The sequence below is a fragment of the Panthera tigris genome, chromosome B3, assembly GCF_018350195.1.
Source record: "Panthera tigris isolate Pti1 chromosome B3, P.tigris_Pti1_mat1.1, whole genome shotgun sequence".
Lineage (NCBI taxonomy): Eukaryota > Metazoa > Chordata > Mammalia > Carnivora > Felidae > Panthera > Panthera tigris.
The window spans coordinates 116,999,179-117,021,416 of record NC_056665.1 but is presented as its reverse complement, the minus strand read 5'-3'; the positions used below and the strand labels follow the sequence as shown (position 1 = coordinate 117,021,416).

The 22,238-nt window shown below is 38.5% G+C and overlaps 1 protein-coding gene and 1 long non-coding RNA gene across 2 annotated transcripts in view; one reads left to right on the top strand and one right to left on the bottom strand.

The window, feature by feature from the left end:
* Positions 1-22,238, bottom strand: part of RGS6 (regulator of G protein signaling 6) — a 585,661-nt gene that overhangs the window by 151,634 nt on the left and 411,789 nt on the right. The window lies entirely within an intron of this gene.
* Positions 1-22,238, top strand: part of LOC122239658 — a 55,182-nt gene that overhangs the window by 20,945 nt on the left and 11,999 nt on the right. Inside the window, exon 2 of the long non-coding RNA XR_006218977.1 lies at positions 18,281-18,360. This is a non-coding gene — a long non-coding RNA (uncharacterized LOC122239658). The remainder of the gene's footprint in view (positions 1-18,280; positions 18,361-22,238) is intronic.

Sequence of the window (22,238 nt, the reverse complement as noted above, 5' to 3'; positions counted from 1 at the left end):
AGGCAAGGAATGTGGGCAGCCTCTAGAAGCTGGAAAAGACAAGAAACATATTCTCCCCTAGAGCTTCTAGAAGGAACACAGTCCTACCAATACCTTAATTTTAGCCCTATTAAGATCCATTTCAGACTTCTGACACTTGGAACTGCAAGATAATAAATTTGTATTGATTAGCCACTCTTTGTGGTAATCTGTTACAGCAGCAATGGGAAACTAACACACACATATAAATGTTAAAGTCTACACAGGGCTATCCAACTTACATTTCCTCAATTATGGGAATGTTCTATTTCTGTCCTGGCCAGTGTGGTAGCCACTACCCACAGGTGGCTATTGAGTACTTGGAATGAAACTAGTACAACTAAGGAACTGAATTTTTATATTTTGTTTAATTTTGATTTTAAAAGCCTTATGTGGCTAATGGCTACCATCGTGGACAGTACCAGTCTAGAACTATTAAGTATCTTTATCTTGTTTCCAAGCAATACGGGACTTTTATACTGTTAACTGATGGAGTCCCTCTCAATTATTTTCCAGTATTTAGGAATCCTTTTTTTTATTCATCCCTCACACTGGAGATTATGGGTTTTGCTTTATGTAGCCCATGTTTGTTTCAAATTAACCCGTACTTAAATCATGTTCCTTACTTAACCATTCTCAGACTTCCCCTGGGATAATTTTCCTTCTTCCTGAAATATGTTCTATAGAAATTCCTTTGGCAAATGTATGTTAATAATACAGTTCCTTCAGTTTTTATGAGATAGTTCTACTCTTGTTGAAAAATAATTTCATGCATGCAGAACTTTAAGGTGGTTGTTACTTTCTCTAAATATTTTGAAGATTTCCCTTCATTGCCAGCTAGTTCCCATTTGACACATGGGAAGTCACTGCACAAGAGGCCCTCTTTTAGATGAGCAATCTGTCTTTTCTCTCTAGTTGTTTTCTTTTTTGTTTTGTTTTCTTTTTTAGTTGTTTTTCTTTTGTTTGCTAGTTTTTTTCTTTTTTCTTAGTTTCTTTTCTTTTTTGGGGTGTGTTCCTGCAATTTGATGTCAGTGTAGCTAGATACAGATTTACTTTCGTTTATCTTGCTTGGAATTTGAATTTTGGAATTTGAGGGTTGACTCTTTTAATCAACTTTGGAAAACGATCATTGATTATACCTTTAAATCAAAAAGGAAATAATAAAGAAAATGGGGATAGTTACCCTTCCTATTTTCTCTCATTTCCTTCTCAAAATTTGTTAGAATTTCTCAGTTTTTTCTATGAGGCTTTAACTTCTCTTTCATATTGTTTATATTTTTGCTTTCCCATACTGCATTCTGAGCACTTTCATCCACTCAACCTTCTAGCTTGCTATTTTTCTTTTTAGCTATGCCAAATCTGCTGTTTAACATTTCAATTTTCTAACTTCAACCATTATATTTTTGGTCTCTAGAGATTCTATTTGACTCTTTATCAAAGCTTCTAGTGTTTTTTTGAGAGTACATGATCTTCGGTCCTCCAAAATACTTCCAATACCATCTCATGTCTTTAAAAATATTAGGTTAACTAATATTTAACTTCTAGGTGTCATATGTAAGAGATGAATCACTAGGTTCTACTCCTGAGGTCAAGACTACACCGTATATTAACTAATGTAATTTAAATTAAAAAAATATATATATTAGGTTAGGGCACCTGGGTGGCTTAGTCAGTTAAGCATCTGACTTTGGCTCAGGTCAAGATCTCAAGGTTCGTGGGTTCGAGCCCTGCATTGGACTCTGCTGATAGTGTGGAGCTTGCTTCGGATCCTCTGTCCCATTCTCTCTCTGCCCCTCCCCAGCTCGTGCTGTCTCTCTCTCTCTCCCTCAAAAATAATTAAATAACTGTTAAAAAAATAAAAAAAATATATTAGGTTAAACATATGACATTGCAGATATTTGACCAGTTTTGAGCTACAAAAATGGCAATTTCTTATGTTCTGACCTAATAATTATTCTATGTTCATATACGATAATTCCAGCACCCACAATCTTTATTCTATGTTTGTGCTTTCTCTGACCTTCACTCGTTGGTTTGTTTTCTTACATTTCTAGTGGTTTTTTTTTTTTTTCTGGGAATTTTTGACATCCATATTTAAAGTGTGTTCCTCCATAGAGGAGGTGTGTTTGCTGGGTAGCTGGAGGCAGTACTGAAATGGAGAAATTTTATATTTTTTGCTTGGTGCCTGTTGGTCCCAGGGAGTTTGGTGACACACGACAGCAAGAGGAGACTTAGAATCTGGAATTATGAATTAGCTGGGGAGGTACTTTTTGCCCTTTCTTTTACTCTAATAATAACCCAGGCTAAAATGATTATTCCCATCATCTCCTTTTCTGAGGCTCATTTTTTTTTTTCTGGTTCACCCAATGATGGCACTGCCCCTCAGGAATCTATGAAGATACCGTCTCCCTACTCAATTTTGCTTCTTGACACCCACATGCATGGCTCTTAAAATCCAGGCTCTGGACTACACAGGATTAACAGATGTCCTCTAAAAAAAGGCTGATCTAATACTCATTAACTTTTCTGGATTCTCACTTTCTCTGGATTTCTCATCTTTAGAGCTGATGGCCTCTAAAGATTTCCTTTTCGTTCTCACCAGTTCTGTGTTCTGCACCAAAGAGTACTCTTTTGACATCGAGTTGGCTATATGGTCAGAGACAGAAGTCCCAGCTTCCTTTTGTCATTCAGTATTATATACGGTTTATTGAACAATATGAATGAAATGAGGTACAAACATGAAATGATTTTGCTTTTCCTGATCACCGTCCTAAAACATGAAAAGTCAGATCTCCGCTGCCCTTGTTTAATGACTTCTTGGGCAGAGCCTTTAGCTTTCTGACTCCTTGTGATCAGTTCTATTTAAAATTCAAATCCCAATTCACTCTTCTTTCTTTCTTTTCTACCAGCCTTGTCCAGAGGGTCTTGTAGTGGAACAGGGTAAGTTCTGCTCCTCTATTTCTCCTCTCTCCATCTCTTTTTCAATTTCCATGGAGATCCTTCCTTGAGCCTCCAAGGGGCACAGGGATCCTGGGGGTCAGAGGTCAGAGTTCCCTATTTTTCTCTTCAGGTATCATACCACGCTGTGGGCCCTGATTGCCCGCTGCGGTGATGGGTTGCCCCATCCAGCCTCTTTGGTTCAAGAAGCAGACATTCTTGATTCACACACAGCCACAAACTCAGAGAGGAACCTGCCAAGCTTCCCATGAACTCTTCCATATTTTCCTTCTTGGTGGCAGAAGCAGGAGAGAACCATGGGTTCAACAGCTCAGCAAGAATCTAGTTAGGGAGAGAACTAACTATGTCCTTTCTTGTGGCACCCCCTAATCATCACCAGTGATTTTCTTGGAGCCCTCCTTACTTGGTTTAAAGGGAGGAAATACTTGGATTTAGGAACTGTTGTTTAGGAAAATCTATAAATAGTGACTCTTGAGAGTGCCTTCTTAGGACTTTCCAACCCACCCTCCATTCCAGCAGTTTGCTCATATGTATCAGGATAAAAGTGGGAGTGTTTTAGACAATAGTGATAGTCAACGATATTAGCTATGATGAGCTCAATAAACGTTGCTGCCATCGTTAATTCTGAGGAAAATAATGCTCCAGGGACATATTACCTGAAGGTAGAACTCTGAAGGTAGAACTCTGCAGAAGATCCTAGTCAATGATAGTGTTCTTGGGTCTAGAAAATGATGTCTTAGAACCATTAACTAGGTAAAGTATTAGTATCTGATTTTATATAAAAATAACTTCAAATTTCCTCTGAGTGCAAGTGAGGCAAGAGTTAGGCTTTCTTTGCACAAAACATATTAAGGTGAATATGTTGAAGGGGGGAAAAATAGCCTTCAGAAATGACATAATGACAACTTCTAAATTTGGCTCTAAATTTTTAAATATGTAACACATGCCATAACGGTTTTAATATGCCAGTAACAATGTTTTGTGTTTCCGTAAATTAAAGCTTTACCGGGTACCATTGTTCTCAGTAGAATAGAATGACAAAATCAACTACACAAGTTGCTAAGCTGCAAACAAACGGTCTCTATGTTCACCATCTTTACATAGACTTCCTAGCAGCAACACATCTAGCCATCACAGGGTTTGCTTTTCTGTCTTTGGATTCAGTGAAATCAACAGTCATTGTTGCTAGCCCAACACCCTTTGTTACAGGAGACGGTGTCCACAATGGTTTCCCGATTCTTTCTTTAGAAAAGAAACCAGTGACCCTGGATCAGTTACAATAAATGCGGACTCATTCTCTTCTTACATTTTATCTCACTCTGAGACAGACTTTTTAATAGAAGTGTTTAAAAAATTTTCTTTAGAGAACACATTAGAAGGTTGTGTGGTATAGTTTCGCTTTTAATAAATGAGCTATCTTTTTCTGCTTTCATTCCACTTAGCATTTCTTCTCAAAGGAAAAAAAATCAAACAAGAAAAATTTGAAAAAGATGAATTAATGTGACATTTAGAGTAAGATTTTAATGGCACAAAAGCCAAGAATACCAGTTATGCTTTTTGCTTTCACAATTATAACTTGACAGGATTTCAGGATGTTGTTACTAAAATGAACTTCATCAGAAGAAAGTTAAAATGCATACATTTAAAGGAAATGTGTTAGTAGAGTTATATTTGTTAAGGCAAACACAGCTTAGTCAATATTTAATTAAGCATTGTCCTTTTCAGAGTTGGCCAGGCCCCTGAGAGGCTACACCCTTATTTCAATCAGTATTGGCTATGCTACAAATGTTTTTTGAAATCCTCTTTGGAAATAAACTCAGGAACAAGTTTATAAGGACAACAAGAAACCCAGCTTCATTTATTCAGAGTCAGATCTTATTTAAACCAAAATTGCATTGGCAATTAGCATTCCCCAGACCTTATTCATCAAACTGACTTGAAATTGCTTTTTATAATAAAGAACAAAAGAGAAACTATTTCTTATTGTGAAACATTACACACCCAAAACAGTTTAAATTGAAAGAAAACACTCATGTCACCATTAACTGAGGTTTAAAAATTTTTTGTAACATTCCCAAGATGTATGGTCTCAATTGTAATGCACTCCCTGTCCCTTAGTAGTAAATGGTAGTTACTTCCATGCTTTTCTTATTATTTTTACCACCTCTTCTATATTCCTCAATACTATTGTTCCATAGTTTGTTTCTCGAATTTTATATAAATGAAACTGTACTGCATATATCTTTTTGCATCTGCTATTTTTTTCCTCAATGTCTTGTTTATGAGCTACACCCAAGTCAAGGAAGTGTAGGCCAAGGATAGCCTCTATGTATATTTGTCAATAGAGTTGCATAGGAATACAGCCAGCCCTACTCATTTGCATATTCTCTATGGCTTCTTTTGCATTACAATGGCAGAGTCCTAATAATTGCAACGAAGACTGCTAAGCCTAAAGTATTTGCCACCTGGCGGTTTACAAGGAAATATTTGCCAACTCCTGACAGATAAGACTGCTTGATTCAAACTGGCTAATATTTTGTTTTAACAGTTTGCATTTGTTTTCATGAGAGACATTGGACTATAGTTTTCTTGCAATGTCTTGGTCTGTTTTTGGTACCGGAATAATCTTGGCTTCAGAAAATGAGCTGGGAAGGGCTCTCACCTTCTCAATGTAGAACTGGTATTTCTTCCTTTAAATCTTTGATTCAATTTCCCTAGGAAGTCAATTGGCCTATTTTTGTCTGTGGGGACATTTTCAACTTTTAATTCAATTCTTTTAAACAGGAAATGTTCTATTCAACTTTAAGATTCTTCGTCTGTCAGATTTGGTAATTTGTGTGTCAAGGAATTTTTACTTTTTATCTAAGCTGTTACATTTGTTGGAATAAGGATAATTTTGCTATGTACAGGATTTTAGATGAACGATTATTTGCCTTCAGTTTATGGTCTTTCAGTTTTCACTGTTCCTCCAGAAAAACCAGCTGTTGGTCTAATTGTTGCTTTTTTACAGTTAGATCTGATTTTTTTTTTCTCTTGCTGTCCTTACAGTTTGTATCTTTGTCTTTGGTTTTCTTTAGTTTTCCTATAATTTATCTAGCTGTAATTTTTTTTTTTTTGTAGGATTGTTGGCTTCCTGACTTTGTGGGCTAGTGGTTTTTATTATTAATTTTGGAAAGATTTTCAGTCAACTCTACAAATATTGTTTCTGCCTCATTCCCTCTCTTTTCTACATAGAAGACTCCATTAAACGAAACACGTTTCACTTTCTCATATATTCTATACCTTTCGCCCTTTCTTCTCAAATCTTTTTCCTCTTCATTTTTTTTCTAAACGACCATCTAGTCCAGTGATTTTCTTTTCAGCCACATTTAATAGGCTATTAAACCCATACACTCCCTTCTTAATCCTGGTTATTAAGTTTATCCAGTTCTAGAATTTCCATTAAAAAATATTCTATAAGTTTTTTTGTTTTTTATGGTCTGCAGTTCTTTGCTGAAATTTTCTTCTTTGCTCTCCATCTTCTTGAACACAGTCATAACAATTCTTTTAGTGTCAGATAATTTCAGTCTGGAGCTCCTTTGAGTTTGTTTCCATCATCTGTTGTTTCTATGAGCTCTCATTCATGTTACCATGTCCCCTTATGTTTGGAAAGTCATTGGTAGAAATAATTGGAGGACTAGAATAAAATTCTCTGCTTCTTCCAGTGCCAAAGGGCACTAACAACCTGGGATCACTTTGCACCAACGTCAAGAAGTTAGATTTTTGTGGTCTGTGTCAGTTACTGGGAGCTGGTCCTCACTCTGTGTGGAGATTGAGTATTTTTACTTCATGTTTAGCCTTTCAGAGTCTTGATCCAAAGAGTGGAGGATTTACCAGAATCCCCATCTTCAGTGGTCTTTCAGCTCCAATTTTAGTTATCCTCCTCCCATTATATTATCAAAAGCACTTCTCAGCTTTCCAGTTGCCTCTTTGGATTGTCAAGTTTCCCCATGGTGTAAATAGTCCCCCAAGCCAGGATGATATCTATGGATTTTCATATTATCATGAATCTTGGCTCAGTAATTCTTCATTCTCTTGTTAACTCTCCAATAACATCAAGTTTATTTTTTCCCCTGGATTTTAGAGCTGCTCTCAGCTAGACAGTTGGTCTGAGTAGACTAGTTCCCTATTCTCCAAAGCAGAAAACTGAACATCTATTTTGACAATATATATGTATGTGTGTGCATATGGATATGGATACAGATTTGTGGCTTTGCTTCTGTTGAGGATATTTAAGCAGATTCTAGAAGCTCTATAACCTCTTATCAGAGAGAAATTCTGGAAATAATGAAAGCAATGGCAGGATTCTTAAAATAAATATGCTACTTCTCAAGGTGACTATTTGAAGGGAATAATACGTACACATGTATAAATTCTGGCATACTAATTAAAAAATAAATGATATTTATATACTAATAATGGATTGAATAGAATTCATCACAAATACAGGAATGATAGCAATATTCAGGATATATAAAATGTATCTACATTGAGACAAGAACAAATAAAACTTGTATTATAGCATTATGAAGTAATTTAAGCTAACTACTCATTGAGTAATTATACAATATAGGTACATGTCAGTGCAATTTCTTTTCAGGATGAATATTATAATTTATATTTTCCATTAAACTTTGAAAAAATATTTATAGACTTTTGCCTTTTTTTCAATTAAGAACATCACAATCTTCTTTTTTTTAATTTTTTTTTACTGTTTTTATTTATTTTTGAGAGACAGAGACAGAGTGTGAGCAGAGGACGGGCAGAGAGAGAGAGAAAGACACAGAATCTGAAGAGGCTCCAGGCTCTGAGCTGTCAGCACAGAGCCCGATGCGGGGCTTGAACTCACAAGCCATGAGATCATGACCTGAGCCGAAGTCGGATGCTTAACCGACTGAGCCACCCAGGTGCCCCTAGAACATCACAATCTTCTAAGACATCGCTTACTCTGTCATTTTTTTCATGCTACAATGTGTTTAGTGCAATCTGGGCCCTGTATTAGTTCTTCATGGCTGCTGTAATAAACCACCGCAAACTGTGTAGCTTAAAACAACAGAAATTTCTTCTATTATGGTTCTGGGGGCCAGATGTCTGAAACCAGTTTCACTAGGCCAAAACGCAAGGGGTTAGTAGGGTCACACCACCTCTGGAGGCTCTAAGGGAGATTTTGGTGGTGGCTGCCACATTCCATGGCTTGTGGTCACGTCACTCCAACCTCTAACTCTGTGATCACATGACCTCCTCTTTTGTCTGTATCAAATCTTTCTCTGACTCTCTTCTACAAGGATACATGTGAGTGCATTCAGGGCTCACTCACATAATCTGGGATCATCTCCGCATCTCAAGATCCTTGACTTAATCACATATGCAAAGACCCTTTATCACCATAAGTAACATTTGCAGGTTTCAAGAATTAGGGACTGATATCTTTGGAAGCTACTATTCAGCCTCCTATAGCACCCAACAAATTGTCTCTAAGTCATTTTTTTAGTTCCTCTTCCTCTCAGTGATTTAGGAGCAGAAGGAGAGTAACAAAGACCAAGAATGTTGATTAATTTTGGGGTAACTCTCAGGTTTTCTAACCAGATTCTCTTACTTTCTCATCTGGAAGCATCACAGTTTAAGAGAAAACTGATGGTCTAGATTAACCCAGGGTTAGATTCAGTCAGAACATCAAAAGAACTAAGTGGAAAGCAGTAACTTCATACAGGCCTTCATACGCAAAGTCGACATGGACCACATTGTTTAATCTAAACTTATCAATTAACAGATGACGAAACTGAGGCCCAAAGAGGGTCAAAGGTCACACATTTACCAGTGCACGTCACTGAAGCAGTTTACATCTCCAGGCTCTATCACCCAACCTCTACTGCCAAGAACCCATAAGGAAAACACTTTAAAATGTCTATGTCAACATAGAGCCATTAAAAATAAATTTGTGAACTACAAAAAGAGATAGATGTGTACACATGAAGAAACGTGTTGAGATAAGCAGAATAAAACTATGTGTATATATACCCAGCATATCGTCTGAAAATTATTTGTATAATAAAAATTCCTAAGGAAGAGCTAGGTGGATGTACTTTTAATCAAATTCATTCCTCTATTCTTTGTGATACAGAATGTAAGAATTAGGACTAATGGATTGAAGCTATGGGGAGGTGGGTAAGTTTCCATCCATTATAAGGAAGAAGTTTGTCCTAAAAGCCAAAGTTGTCCAAAGATGAAATGAGAGATGATGACACTCATCATTGCTGGTTATTAAAGCAGAGGCTGGAGAGTACTTGCCAGGAATGTGGTGCTTGTACTGATTCCCAAATTCGGACAGGTTGTATTAGATAATCTGGGAAGACGTTAAAAATAGACCCCAGGCCCCTGGGGAGGCCCTGGAATCTGTACTTTTTAACAAGTTACCCAAGTGATTCTCATGTTCAGGGGGAATGCATCCGTCATCTAAACTATTCCAATTCAAGAGTCTATAACTTTGCATGAAGTAATGGAAGCAGCATTGCAAAGGTAGCATGAAATCCAGATTCTATCTTGGTTCAGTCCCTAACAAGCTGTGTGATTTCTGAGCACATTACATCATGTCTCTGGGACTCAATTTTCCTATCTGCAAGAATAAGTGAGACTAGATGAATCTTATGGCTCTTGCATGCTAGGAAATTGTGTTTCTGAGGGTGGGCTGGAAGAAAATAATCTTTAAAGTCCCTGGAAAATTCCTCATGACATTTAGGTGACAGAGAATTATCCTGGAATGACTGTCTATGACAGCTGGGCAAGGCCGTGCAATCTGGCTAGTTTCCTGGAGTTGGCAGGCATTCGGCCCAGGATGTGTCTGTCACATGCAGGGCAAGTGGGGAGTAGATAGAACTGGCAGGCTGGAAGTTGGAAACTCAGAAACCTCACCATCTTAGCTCCAACATCTTTGTTAGATACCTACTGTTCAAAAAGGAGGACCCAAGGGGCACCTAGGTGGCTCAGTCGGTTAAGCATCTGACATCAGCTCAGGTCACGATCTCACGGCTCATGAGTTCAAACCCTGCATCGGGCTCTGTGCTGACAGCTCAGAGCCTGGAGCCTGCTTCAGATTCTGTGTCTCCCTCTCTCTCTGCCCCTCCCCTGCTCATGCTCACTCGAAAATAAAATAAAACATTAAAAAATAAAAAAACAAAAAAACAAAATGGGAGGACCCAAGGACACTGATCTGTTGTCCTAAAGAGGAAGTGGTTAAGGTGATCATGAGGTGCCTTTTCTGGGTGCAATTTGCTCAGAAATACCAAGCCTCTGGAGGGTGAGATAGGTTGGCATAGATTTTCATTTCTTATGAATGAGCCTTGCCCCCAAAAGCCAATGAGCCTTGGCTTTTGATCTTGGGTTCTTTTTACTCCTTGTTTCACTACTTCTTCTCTCTCCTATTTTCTATCTGTGTTCCCTGAAGGTCGTTTATTTCTAAGCCTTGTATCTTTTAGTTCTTAATTTTTCACTTCTTAGGGAGAGGTCGTATTCTAATGGGTATCTCTTACGTTTGCTCTTTTTCTCCTAACCATATTCATTCCCTTTCTCAGGACGTTTACTCTTTGGGGTAACCTTCCCAAACCCAAGATGTCTAACCCACAGACATGGGCACCCCTTCACTCGCTTCATTCTAGCAACATCTATGAATTTGCCCATGAGTTTTAATCTGAGAAGTGAAGATAATTTCTTCACATTGGCAGGAAAATTTCAAACTCAAAATCATAGAATACGGGGATGTGTTATCTCAGGCTGGGTAGGTGATAGATTGGTATAGAGCTTATTCATGAAGATGTACAAATCTTAGAACTGCATCATGAGCCCCAAACCCCTTGCCACTTAGGATATGATGATTCATAAATCCATATATCCTATGAAAAACATTCCCCAGGACTTCAGTTCCTCACTTCCAACTGTCTCCTGGATAATACAGCCTAAATGTCCCTTCAAAACCTCTAGCTCCACGTGACTAAGACTGATCCTGTGTCTTTGCTCCCAAATCTGAAACTTCCTCAAGTCTTTACACTAGGTAAAAGGGCCCCCTTTACCATCCTATCCTGATACGGTTAGGCCAATAAAAGTCTTTTATTTTTATCAAATGCCTTTATTTTAGAGGGAGCATATCTCAACATAAAAGGCCATATATGGAAAACCCACAGATAACATCATACTCAGTGGTGAAAAACTGAGGGCTTTCCCCTTAAGATCAGGAACAAGACAAGGATGTCCACTGTCACCATTTTTATTCAACTTAGTACTGGAAGCCCTAGCCACAGCAACCAGACAGAAAAAGGAATTAAAAGGCATCCAAATCGATAAAGAAGAGGTAAAACTTTCACTATTGGCAGATGACATGATACTATATATAGATAACCCTAAAGACCCCACCAAAAAACTAATCAATGAATTCAATCAGGTCACAGGATACAAAATCAATATACAAAAATCCATTGCATTTCTATATTCTAATAATGGAGCAGCAGAAAGAGAAATTAAGAAAAACAATCCTACTCACAACTGCACCAAAAATAATAAAATACCTAGGAATAAACTTAATCAAGGAGGTGAAAGACTTGTACTCTGAAAACCATAAAACTATGATGAAAGAAGTAAAGATGACACAAACAAATGGAAAGATATTCCATGCTCATGGATTGGAAAAACAAATATTGTTAAAATGTCCATACTACCCAAAGCAATCTATAGATGTAACGCAATACCTATCAAAATGCCAACAGCATTTTTCACAGAACTAGAACAAACAACCCTAAAATTTGTATGGAACTACAAAAGACCCTAAACAGTCTAAGCAATCTTGAAAAGGAAGAACAAAACTGGAGGTATCACAAACTCAGATTTCAAGTTATACTGCAAAGCTGTAATAATCAAAACATTACGGACTGGTACAAAAACAGCCACATAGATCAACAGAACAGGGCAGAGAGCCCAGAAATAAACCCACAATTATATGGTCAATTAATCTTCAACAAACGAGGCAAGAATATTCAATGGGAAAAAGATAGCCCCTTCGACAAATTATACTGGGAAAACTGTGGACAGCTACATGCAAAAGAATAAAATTGGAACACTTGTTTACACCACACACAAACATAAACTCAAAATGGATTGAGTACCTAAACGTGAGACCTGAACCCATAAAAATCCTAGAAGAGAGCACAGGCAGTAATGTCTCTGACATCGGACATAGCAACATTTTTCTGGATATGTCTCCTGAACAGAAAAAAATTAACAGAAAAAAAATTCTTCACAGAGGAAAAAATTCTTCACAGAAAAAAAATTAACAAAACTAAAAGACAAACCTACTGAATAGGAGAAGATATTTGCAAATGACATATCCAATAATAGGTTAATATCCAAAATATATAAAGAACTTATCCAGTTCAGCACAAAACAAGAAATAATCCAATTAAAAGTGGGCAGAAGACATGAACAGACATTTCTCCAAAGAAGGCATACAGATGGCCAACAGACACATGAAAAGATGCTCAATGTCACTTATCATCAGGGATATGCAAGTCAAAACCACGATGAGATAGCACGTTACACCTGTCAGAGTGGCTAAAATACAAAACACAAGAAACAAGTGTTGGCAAGGATGTGAAGAAAAAGGAACCCTCTTGCACTGTTGGTGGGATTGCAAACTGGTGTAGCCACTCTGGAAAACAGTACTGGAGTTTCCTCAAAAAATTAAAAAAAGAATTAAAATATGATCCAGTAATCACACTACTGAGCATGTACCCAAAGAATACAAAAACATTAATTCAAAGGGATATATGTACTCCCATGTTTATCACAGCATTATTTACAATAGACAAATTAAGGAAGTAGTTCAAGTGTCCACCAATAGATAAATGGATAAAGAAGATGTGGTACGGGGCGCCTGGGTGGCTCAGTCGGTTAAGGGTCCGACTTCGGCTCAGGTCATGATCTCACGGTCCGTGAGTTCGAGCCCCGCGTCGGGCTCTGTGCTGACAGCTCAGAGCCTGGAGCCTGCTTCAGATTCTGTGTCTCCCTCTCTCTCTGACCCTTCCCCATTCATGCTCTGTCTCTCTCTGTCTCAAAAATAAATAAACATTAAAAAAATTTTAAAAAAAGAAGATGTGGTACATATATACAATGGAATATTATTCAGCCATAAAAGAGAATGAAATCTTGTCATTTGCAATGACATGGATGGATCTAGAGAGTATAGTGCTAAGCAAAATAAGTCAGAGAAAGACAAATACCATATGATTTCATTCAGATGTAGAAATTAAGAAACAAAACAAACAAAAAAATGGGGGAAAAGAGACAAACCCCCAAAACAGACTCTTAACTACAAAGAACAAACAGATGGCTATAGGGGTTGGGGGAAGGGTGAAATAGGTGAAGGGGACTGAGACCACACTTACTTTGATGAGCTCTGATAATGTATGGGAATTGTTGAATCACTATATTCTATACCTCAAACTAATATAACACTGTATGTTAACTACATTGGAATTTTAAAATCATTATGTCTATTTTTATTAAATAATTATTATTAATAAAGATCTGACCAATAAGGTTAGAACATATATTTCAAGGCTAGAAGAAAAGGAACAGAGTAACATGACAGGAAAAGGTTTTACTTTCAGCATAAATGATCCAAATAGGTACTTTTTCTCCAGGCTCTCTATGGGTCCTGCATAAGTTAACCAGATAAATCTGATTTGCTAGATGGAAGGTCAAGAAATGCCTGTCCCCTCTTGTGTCACCAATTCCAACTGATAGACACCAACACATTAGGAAAGTTGTAAACAAATGTACCATAAAACCTACTTCAAAGGGGCTCCTCTGAAAGAAATAACATCCACTCAACTCTGACCTTTTTGTGTCACTGGGTGTCAGGGACCCCTTTAATGACACCTGTGAATTCTAGAAAGCTTTCTTTATTTCGATGTTCAGCTTTTATATCTTCCCATAACCCCCACCCTTATTCCTCACAAATTCTTTTTGTTAGTCTATGTACTAGGTCTGTATATTTTCCTTTATTCCAATGTTGATTAAAAAAAAAAAACACATTCTTTATGTGGGGCCTTTTCCTTATATTCTAGAACCTTCAGTTTGGAGTTTCTCACCCAGACTCACTCATTTGATTTATTACAAACATACATATCTGCATATTCCTGTATATTAGTATTAAATTTTTTTTATGTTTTTATTTTTGAGAAAGAGAGAGAGAGAGAGAGAGAGAGACAGAACACGAGCAGGGAAGGGTCAGAAAGAGGGAGACATAGAACCCAAAGCAGGCTCCAGGCTCTGAGCTGTCAGCACAGAGCCCAATGTGGGGCTCAAACCCACGAACTGTGAGATCATGACCTGCACTGAAGTTGGATGCTCAACTGACTAAGCCACCCAGGTGCCCCTCCTGTGTATTAGTTTCTTTACTCGGTGTAGGTCACTAACAGTTGTTTCTTATTTATCTTTGATATGACTTGGTAAGTTGGTAAGATTCTCAACTCAGGGTAGTTGTTGGACAGCACAGAGATGGTCCTTCTAGCAGGGATACTTTCAGATTAATGTTATTCTCATCTTTGGTTTTCACCATGCTTCTGAGAAAGTGGCGATGAGTAGCTTTCTAGAACTTCTTTAGTGATGGTGTCTTGGATGCACTGAGACACACCTTACATACCCCTCATCAATATGGCATCTGGGAGGAATCTCATACTTCCCAACTTCACCAGAGGACTCTCATTGTTGTGATATTTGTCTCCATCTTCATGCCTTCTCTCATTGTAGTCACTGTTTTATTCAGGTGGTAGCCACATGTAAGTATGGACAGCTGGTTGTCCAGCAATGCAAGAGATAGAAACACTGCGTTGGTCACACAAGAGTCATTTCATCCATCATTTAAAATTTTTACCTTCTAATCTTTGCAGAGGAAATGGGGTCCTCCTGATACAGAAGAGAAAAAGCTATTCCCAGCTGTTATTCATGAAGGGGAATCTCCAATGTTGGTGACAAAACTCCCAAAATGTGTGAAAGGGTATCTGCTGGTTTGTGATGGGTGATTGGCTATTTCACTAAAGGTTAGAAAGATTGATGGAGGCTGATGCCTGGGGAGTGGGGGGGGGAGTTGCCATATGGGGTGATTACTGTTCTGTACACACAATATCCATTGGCACAGTAACGTAGTGGCCATATATTTGTGGATTTCCTCCTTGGATTTGGTACCCGAAGGTCTCAGCGATCTAGATTTTCTTTGGATGTAGCTCTCTACTCTAGTACCTGTAACTTTAGGAAGGTGAAGAGGCATAATGTGTTCCGAAAATATCATTCCAGGTTCTTCTCTAGAGATGGTTGGTGGAGGTAAACAGCTTGGGATTCTGTGTTGGTGCTAGCACTCTGGGTATGGGTTTAAACATGTTGCTCATAGGATTGGCTACAGCTGTGGCACCATCCAACAACCTTACAGCTAAATTCTGTTTCAGTCTGTGGCTGCTGAATATCCACTGGTGCAGACTTAAGTTCTTCTGTGTTTTTTGACATTGCCGAATGAGGTTCCTGTATTCCAATTGCTAGCCGTTCTCTGTGTCACAGCAGGTGCTGGCTGAATATCATGTTTGAGACTTTGAACAGGTTGAGCATGAGATTTACCTTTTGTCCTGGAGTTTAACTGGTGTTAGGGACAACCTCAACTCCAGCCTGAGGTATGCTGGGAGTGTGGGACCCGATGGTGCTCAACAGTAGGCACTGAGTTAGTGATTTGTCCATGCAGTGGTGGTTAAGGAGAAGGTGAATATGTTGGCCAAATGCATTCTAACTAGATAGAACTACCAGTGTCTGAGCCTCTTGAGGACTCTATCATATAAATTGAGTTGTTTTTTAAAGTTTTTTAGCTTTTCCCACTGACTAGTGATGGTTGCTTCAGAGCTGTGCCAGCTACCATGTACCCGTCTGCTTTTCAGATCTCTGAATTTTGTTGTTACTGTCTGTGTTGGGAAACATTTCTCCACGAGTCTCTCACATATGTGCACATCTGGAGAGCGAGGCATTGATTGTTTTTGCATTGGATTATCTTTTCAAGGATATTTAATCCAAGGATGTTCACTTTTCACATCGGATTGTTACCATAATGGCCTCCAACTTTGGGATTGCATCTTTAAAAATCCTTTATTTTGATTTTTGTGGGGTTTCAAAAGAGAAAAAGATGAATGTATTCAACCCATCATGTAAACTGGGATCCTATTTTGAATGAGTTCCCCTTTGCCCCGCACCTAGTCACCAAGTCCTAACAATTCTATATTCTATCTTTCCTTCAGGTGTCTTGAATCTTATAGTTACTATTCTTTCACAGGTAGGCCCTGGAGGCAGAGGTCCTGCTACTGACTAGCTGTGTAACCTTGGAAAAGTAACTTAGGCTCTTGAATTTGCAGGTTACTCACCTATAAAATGGAGATAATAACAGTTCCTACCTTACAGGATTTTCATGAAGATTAAATGAGATGTGGCTCTGAAGCTGTGGTTCTAGTTGATACTGTGGCTGTTCTAAACACGGCCCTTCTTATTTCCTGCTTAGACTCCTCCATATAAAGATTCACTAACTCATCTTTACACTCCCTGTTTCTTCCTGCTTCTAACACATGGATGATCACATTTAAAACCATTGCCTTTGGGATAAAGTCTATAAGTCAAGTTCATTTATAATCCATTATTAAGATTAAGTCTCACATCCGTTTAATTCCTCTGGGTGTTCTGCCAATGTGCTCTTCTCTTCAAACACATACACACATAAGTCTGTTTTAAATTACAACCACATGGGATGCCTAGGTGGCTCAGTCGGTTAAGCTCAGGTCGTGATCTCATGGTTCATGAGTTCGAGCCCCACGTTGGGCTCTGTGCTGGCAGCTCAGAGCCTGGAACCTGCTTCAGATTCTGTGTCTCCCTCTCTCTCTCTGCCCCTCCCCTGCTCATGCTCTGTCTCTCTCTCAAAAATAAATAAACATTAAAAAAATAATAAAAAAATAAATTACAACCACATAAGCAAGCTCATCTTTGCTGCAACCTGGCATAGTTTTCATGCATTTGGGCCATGAAAATTCTATTTTTTCTGCCCTGAATGACCTTCCTCAGTTTTCAACTTATGTTTAAGATCCAGTTCTAAAATTATTTCATGTGGTGGATCATTATAATAATGACCTCCAAAGAGTCATGTCTCCCTATGTCAATGTGGCATTCTACTCCTACACCAGAAGGTAGAGTTGGTTTCCCCATCCTCCTCAATCTAGGCTGGTCTTGTGATGTGCTTTGAAGAACAGATTGTGTGTACTTGACATTGCATAAGTTCTGGAGCTTATACCTTAAGAAACCTTGCAGTTTTCTCCCTTGGAACTCTGAGACCATCAGGCTGTGAAGAAGCCCAGTCTAACTTACTGGGGGAGGGATACAAGGTGATATGGAAGAGAACTGAAGTGCCATCTAAGGGTAAGCACTGCTACCAAACAAATGAGTAAGGCCATCGTAGACCTCTACTCTCAATTGAACCATCAGATGACTAGGGCTTCATGGGTGAGAACAGCAGGAGAACCACCTGGATTGCCAATTCAAACAATCCTGATCATGAGAAATAAAAAAATCATTATGACTTGTGATGGTTGGTTATGTAGCAATAAAAACTGATATACATCCTTTGGGGCACCTGGGTGGCTCAGTTGGTTAAGCGTCCACCTTCGGCTCAGGTTATGATCTCACGGTTCGTGGGTTCAAGCCCCGTGTAGGGCTCTGCGCTGACAGCTCAGAGCCTGGAGCCCGCTTTGGATTCTGTGTCTCCCTCTGTCTCTGCCCCTCCCCTGCTTGTGCTCTCTCTCTCTCTCTCTCAAGAATAGACATTGAAAAAAATGACATGCATCCTTAGAGAAATGTTCTAGACTTACCCAAGGAAAACTCACAATTCTTTCCTCTGGGCTTTGTTCATTTTGCTATTAGAATACATAGCTCATATAATTATTGGTCTACCTGTGTCTGTTTCTCTCATTAGATTAACAGCTTTCGAAAAGCAGAGATCAGGTTTTCATTTATTTCTACACGTCCTGTGACTACTCTAGTGCCTGGTACATAGCAATAATGGACATTAATTACCCAGGTCATGTATGCATCATTTCCTGAAACGCTTTTCCTTGCCCTCTGGAGCTCATGGTCAATCCTAAATACAATTTTTCATATCCTCATCCTTTTCAGTTAATTTTCCTTTCATCTTTTTCTTCCTCAGTGGCTCTGGTTCCCTGTGGCTCTCTGAGGTGGTGGCTATTTTCTCTCCCATGCTCTACACACCATGGCATTTGAAGGCAGGTAAGTGACCCTCTAGCCTCTTATGTCTTCTTTCCCCACCTCTTCTCCAAAGAAACGTTTAGCTTTGACTCTCATGACATCAGATTAAATCATCTATTGCTCTTGTTGTGAAGTCATCTACTGATGCCTAGGCCTCTGTCTCTTATTCCATGAAGATTTTAACCACAGACTCACAATCACTGCCTCTAACTATCCCCCAGTCATGATTTCAATACCCACATAGCACAGTTTCCCCAAATCATGGCCTCTTGGTTCCTTGACCTCCTCTCTTCTAGTGATCTTGCCCTCTATTCTATCTCAGTTACTTATTCCCATAATCCCAATTTCAAACATTCTGCTAGGGATGTCTGGGTGGCTCAGTTGGTTAAGCTTCCACCTTTGGCTCAGGTCATGATCTCATGGCTTGTGAGTTCAAGCCCCGCGTCGGGCTCTGTGCTGACAGCTCGGAGCCCGGAGCCTGCTCCAAATTCTGTGTTTCCCTCTCTCTCTGCCCCTCCCCACTCACTCCCTCTCCCTCTCTCTCTTTCTCTCTCTCTCTCTCAAAAATAAATAAGAAACATAAAAAAATCTAAAAAACCTAGAAGAGTGCCCTTTAAAAAAATTCGGCTATCCAAACACCATCCCCTACATTTCCAGCTCTCTTACTTTGGCCTCCAACTCCAAAACTCCTTTCCACTAGACCTACAGTTTATGGTCATGACTACTCTCCACTATTCCTCACCCATCTCATGTTTCACTTCCATCCTTGCTCAGTTAAAATTTAATGGTCAATCATTTCAGTTACTCTCTTGCCTTTCCCTTGATTTATCATACTCTTCATACTTGCGAGAGCCTTAATTAAGTCCACCTTTCTACCTGATACACGTCCAAACCCAGAGAGCTAAATGTGGCTGGAGAAATTGCTTCTCTTTAAATTCATAAATATTAATAATCTCAAGAGGGTCCTTAATGCTACCTCACAGTCAAAACTCTATTTCCTTAGTCCAGTCAATCTCTTTAGACCCCTAGATGACTATTGCATGGCTTCTGATCTCTTCTCAAACCTAATATCTCTACCTTCTTTCCTTTTCATGTTACTAAGAAAATAGAAGCAGTGAAAAGAAAACTACTACAAGCTCCCCCCTCCCGCCATCATGCTTATTTGTACCTCTGTGCATCTACTGCACCTCCATTTCTCTTTCTATGAATGAATTGTACATGTTTTTAGCTAGAGCTCCCCAATTGTCTTGCATTACATTCAATCTCTTACCTGCTCAATGATATCACTTCTTGAAATTTTCCTCCATCTCCTGCACCATTTTTCTCCCCCTATTGAGTCATTGCCATTAATCATACAAGCATACTGTCACTTTCATATTATTTAAAAACCTACGTGTCCTGACTTCATTCACCCATCTAGATCCTCCTGCATTTCTTCCTTTTAAGGAGAACTCCTTCAAAGATTAATTATACTCACTACCTCAAATATTTCTCCTCCCATTCTGACTTGAACCCACTCCAATAAGGCTTTTTGCCATTCTCCCCTGCCAAATGCTTCATGGAATATGCACTTATCAAGGTCAGCAGTTGAATTCAATTGTCGCTAAATTCAATGGTTGATTCTCAGTCCTTATCTTACATGACTATCAGCAGCTTTTGGCATATTCTTTCCTGAAGCACTTTCTAGAAAATCTGGCTTCCAAGAGACCATGTCCTCCTGATGTTCCTCTTTGTCTCCAGCTGCTCCTTTTCACTTTCTTTTCCTGATTTCTTTGTCTCTCCATAACCCTCATATGTTAGAGTATCCCAAATTGTAGGACTTGGACTGTTTTCTGTTTACATTCAATCCCTTGGTGTGAGGTCATTAATCCCATGGCTTTAAATATCACTTATATTCTAATGACTCATGTGCCCAGTTCAGGCTCTCCCTTAAAATTTAGATCCACACACCCAAGTGCCTACTTGTCGTCTCCAGTTGAATGTCTAGTAGGTCCCTAAAACTTAGCTTGTCTAAAATGGACCTTTTAATTTCTTAGACTTCAGCTACACAAAGAAACAAACCCCCTTCCCCACTCACAGTCTTCCTCATTGAAATTAATGCCAACTCCATTTTTACAGTTGCGTGAAACCAAAAGTGCAGAGTCATCATTGGTTCCTTTCTTTCTCTCATATCCTACATCCAATCTTTTCCCCAAATACTGTTTATTCTGCCCTCAAACTTGAATTGGAATCTGATCACTTCACACGTCTCCCATGCTGGTAGCCTAGTCTGACTACCACTTTTGCCACAGTCTCCCGACTCCCCAGGGTATGCAGAATGCAATACAATGATCTTGTGTCAGAACATGACAGCTCATGTTTAAAGTTCTCCAGTGGCCTTATAGTGACCAAGAGGTTGCATGATCATGGTCACCATTATCACTTTGACTTCATCCCTATTACCCTTTCATTTTTTCACTCTACTCTAGGTCCCTTTTCTTAGTTCCTCTGTATGCAAGAGCACACTTGCCTTAGAGACTTAGCACTTGCTTTCTGGAATGCTCTTTCCCTCAATATCCACATGACTCAATCCTTCATCTCCCCTCCATCTTTACCCAAATGTTACCTTCTCAGGGAATTCTTCTTTGGCCACCTGTTTCAGAGTTGTGACTCCATCATCCACCTTTCATACTTTATTTTTCTCTTTGACCTTTATCATTACCTAAAATTCTACGAGTTTTTCTTATTTATTTTGTTGTCTCCTCCACTAGAATCTAAAATTCCATGAGAACAGAAATTTTTAGCTGTTTCATTTATTTCTGAATTCCCACTGGCCAGCAATATTTAGAATAGCAAACACCCAAGAAATATGTGTGGAATGAATGACCAAGTATTTTGGAGAAAGAACCAGATGGAAATTCAAGAAATAAAAAAATAAAATAATTGAAAGTAAACACCTAAAATCTAGATTAAAGAGAAAAACATTTTTCAGAGAACACTACGATATCAACAAAAGAAATATACTCCATGATTCATCTTAGGAATCTAACATAAATTTGATACCCAAAGCACAAGAAGGTAAGTGAGAAAAGCAATAAACACATCTTCCCGTGAAAATTGATTAAAAATCCTAAACAACATTTTATCAAACAAAATCCAGAAGTGTATGAAAAAATAATATATCATAGCCAATATTATAATTCCATTTAGAAAAATTTCAAAATTAGAGCATACTAACAATACAATCAACCTTCATTATCCAGATCTATTTGGCACCTGAGTTTAAACAGTGACAGTCTGAATAATGAGTTAGGATACTTATGCGTGCCTCAGTTGAGTATATTTATTTTTTAAGGTAACATACACATATTGACTCTGTGTGTGTGTGTATGCTGTTCTATGAATTTTGACGTATGTATAGATTAATGTCACCACCACCACCACAATCAGGATACAGGATAGTTCCGCTGTAACCTTATAAAATTCCTTTGTGTGATCCCTTTATAATCATACGCTTCCCCAGTTCTTAATCCTTGTCAACCACTGATCTATCTGTTCTCTGTCACTGTAGTTTTGGAATTTTGTAGAATGTCATGTAAATGGAATCCTACAGGATGTAATCTTTTGAGACTGGCTTCTTCCCCTCAGAAAAATAACTTTGAGGTTTATCTAAGTTGGTGCGTGTATCAACAGTTCACTCCTTTCTATTGATGAATGTGGGTGTGCCACAGTTTGTTTCTTTCTTCACCCACCAAAGGACATTTGGGTTGTGTCTGGGCTTTGGAGATCACAAATAAAGTTATTATAAATATTTAATGAGTTTTTGTCTGAGTGCACGTTTTTGTTTCTCTTGTATAAATACCAAGGAGTGGGATTGCTGGGTCATAAGGTAAGCATTTGTTTAGTATTATAAGAAATGT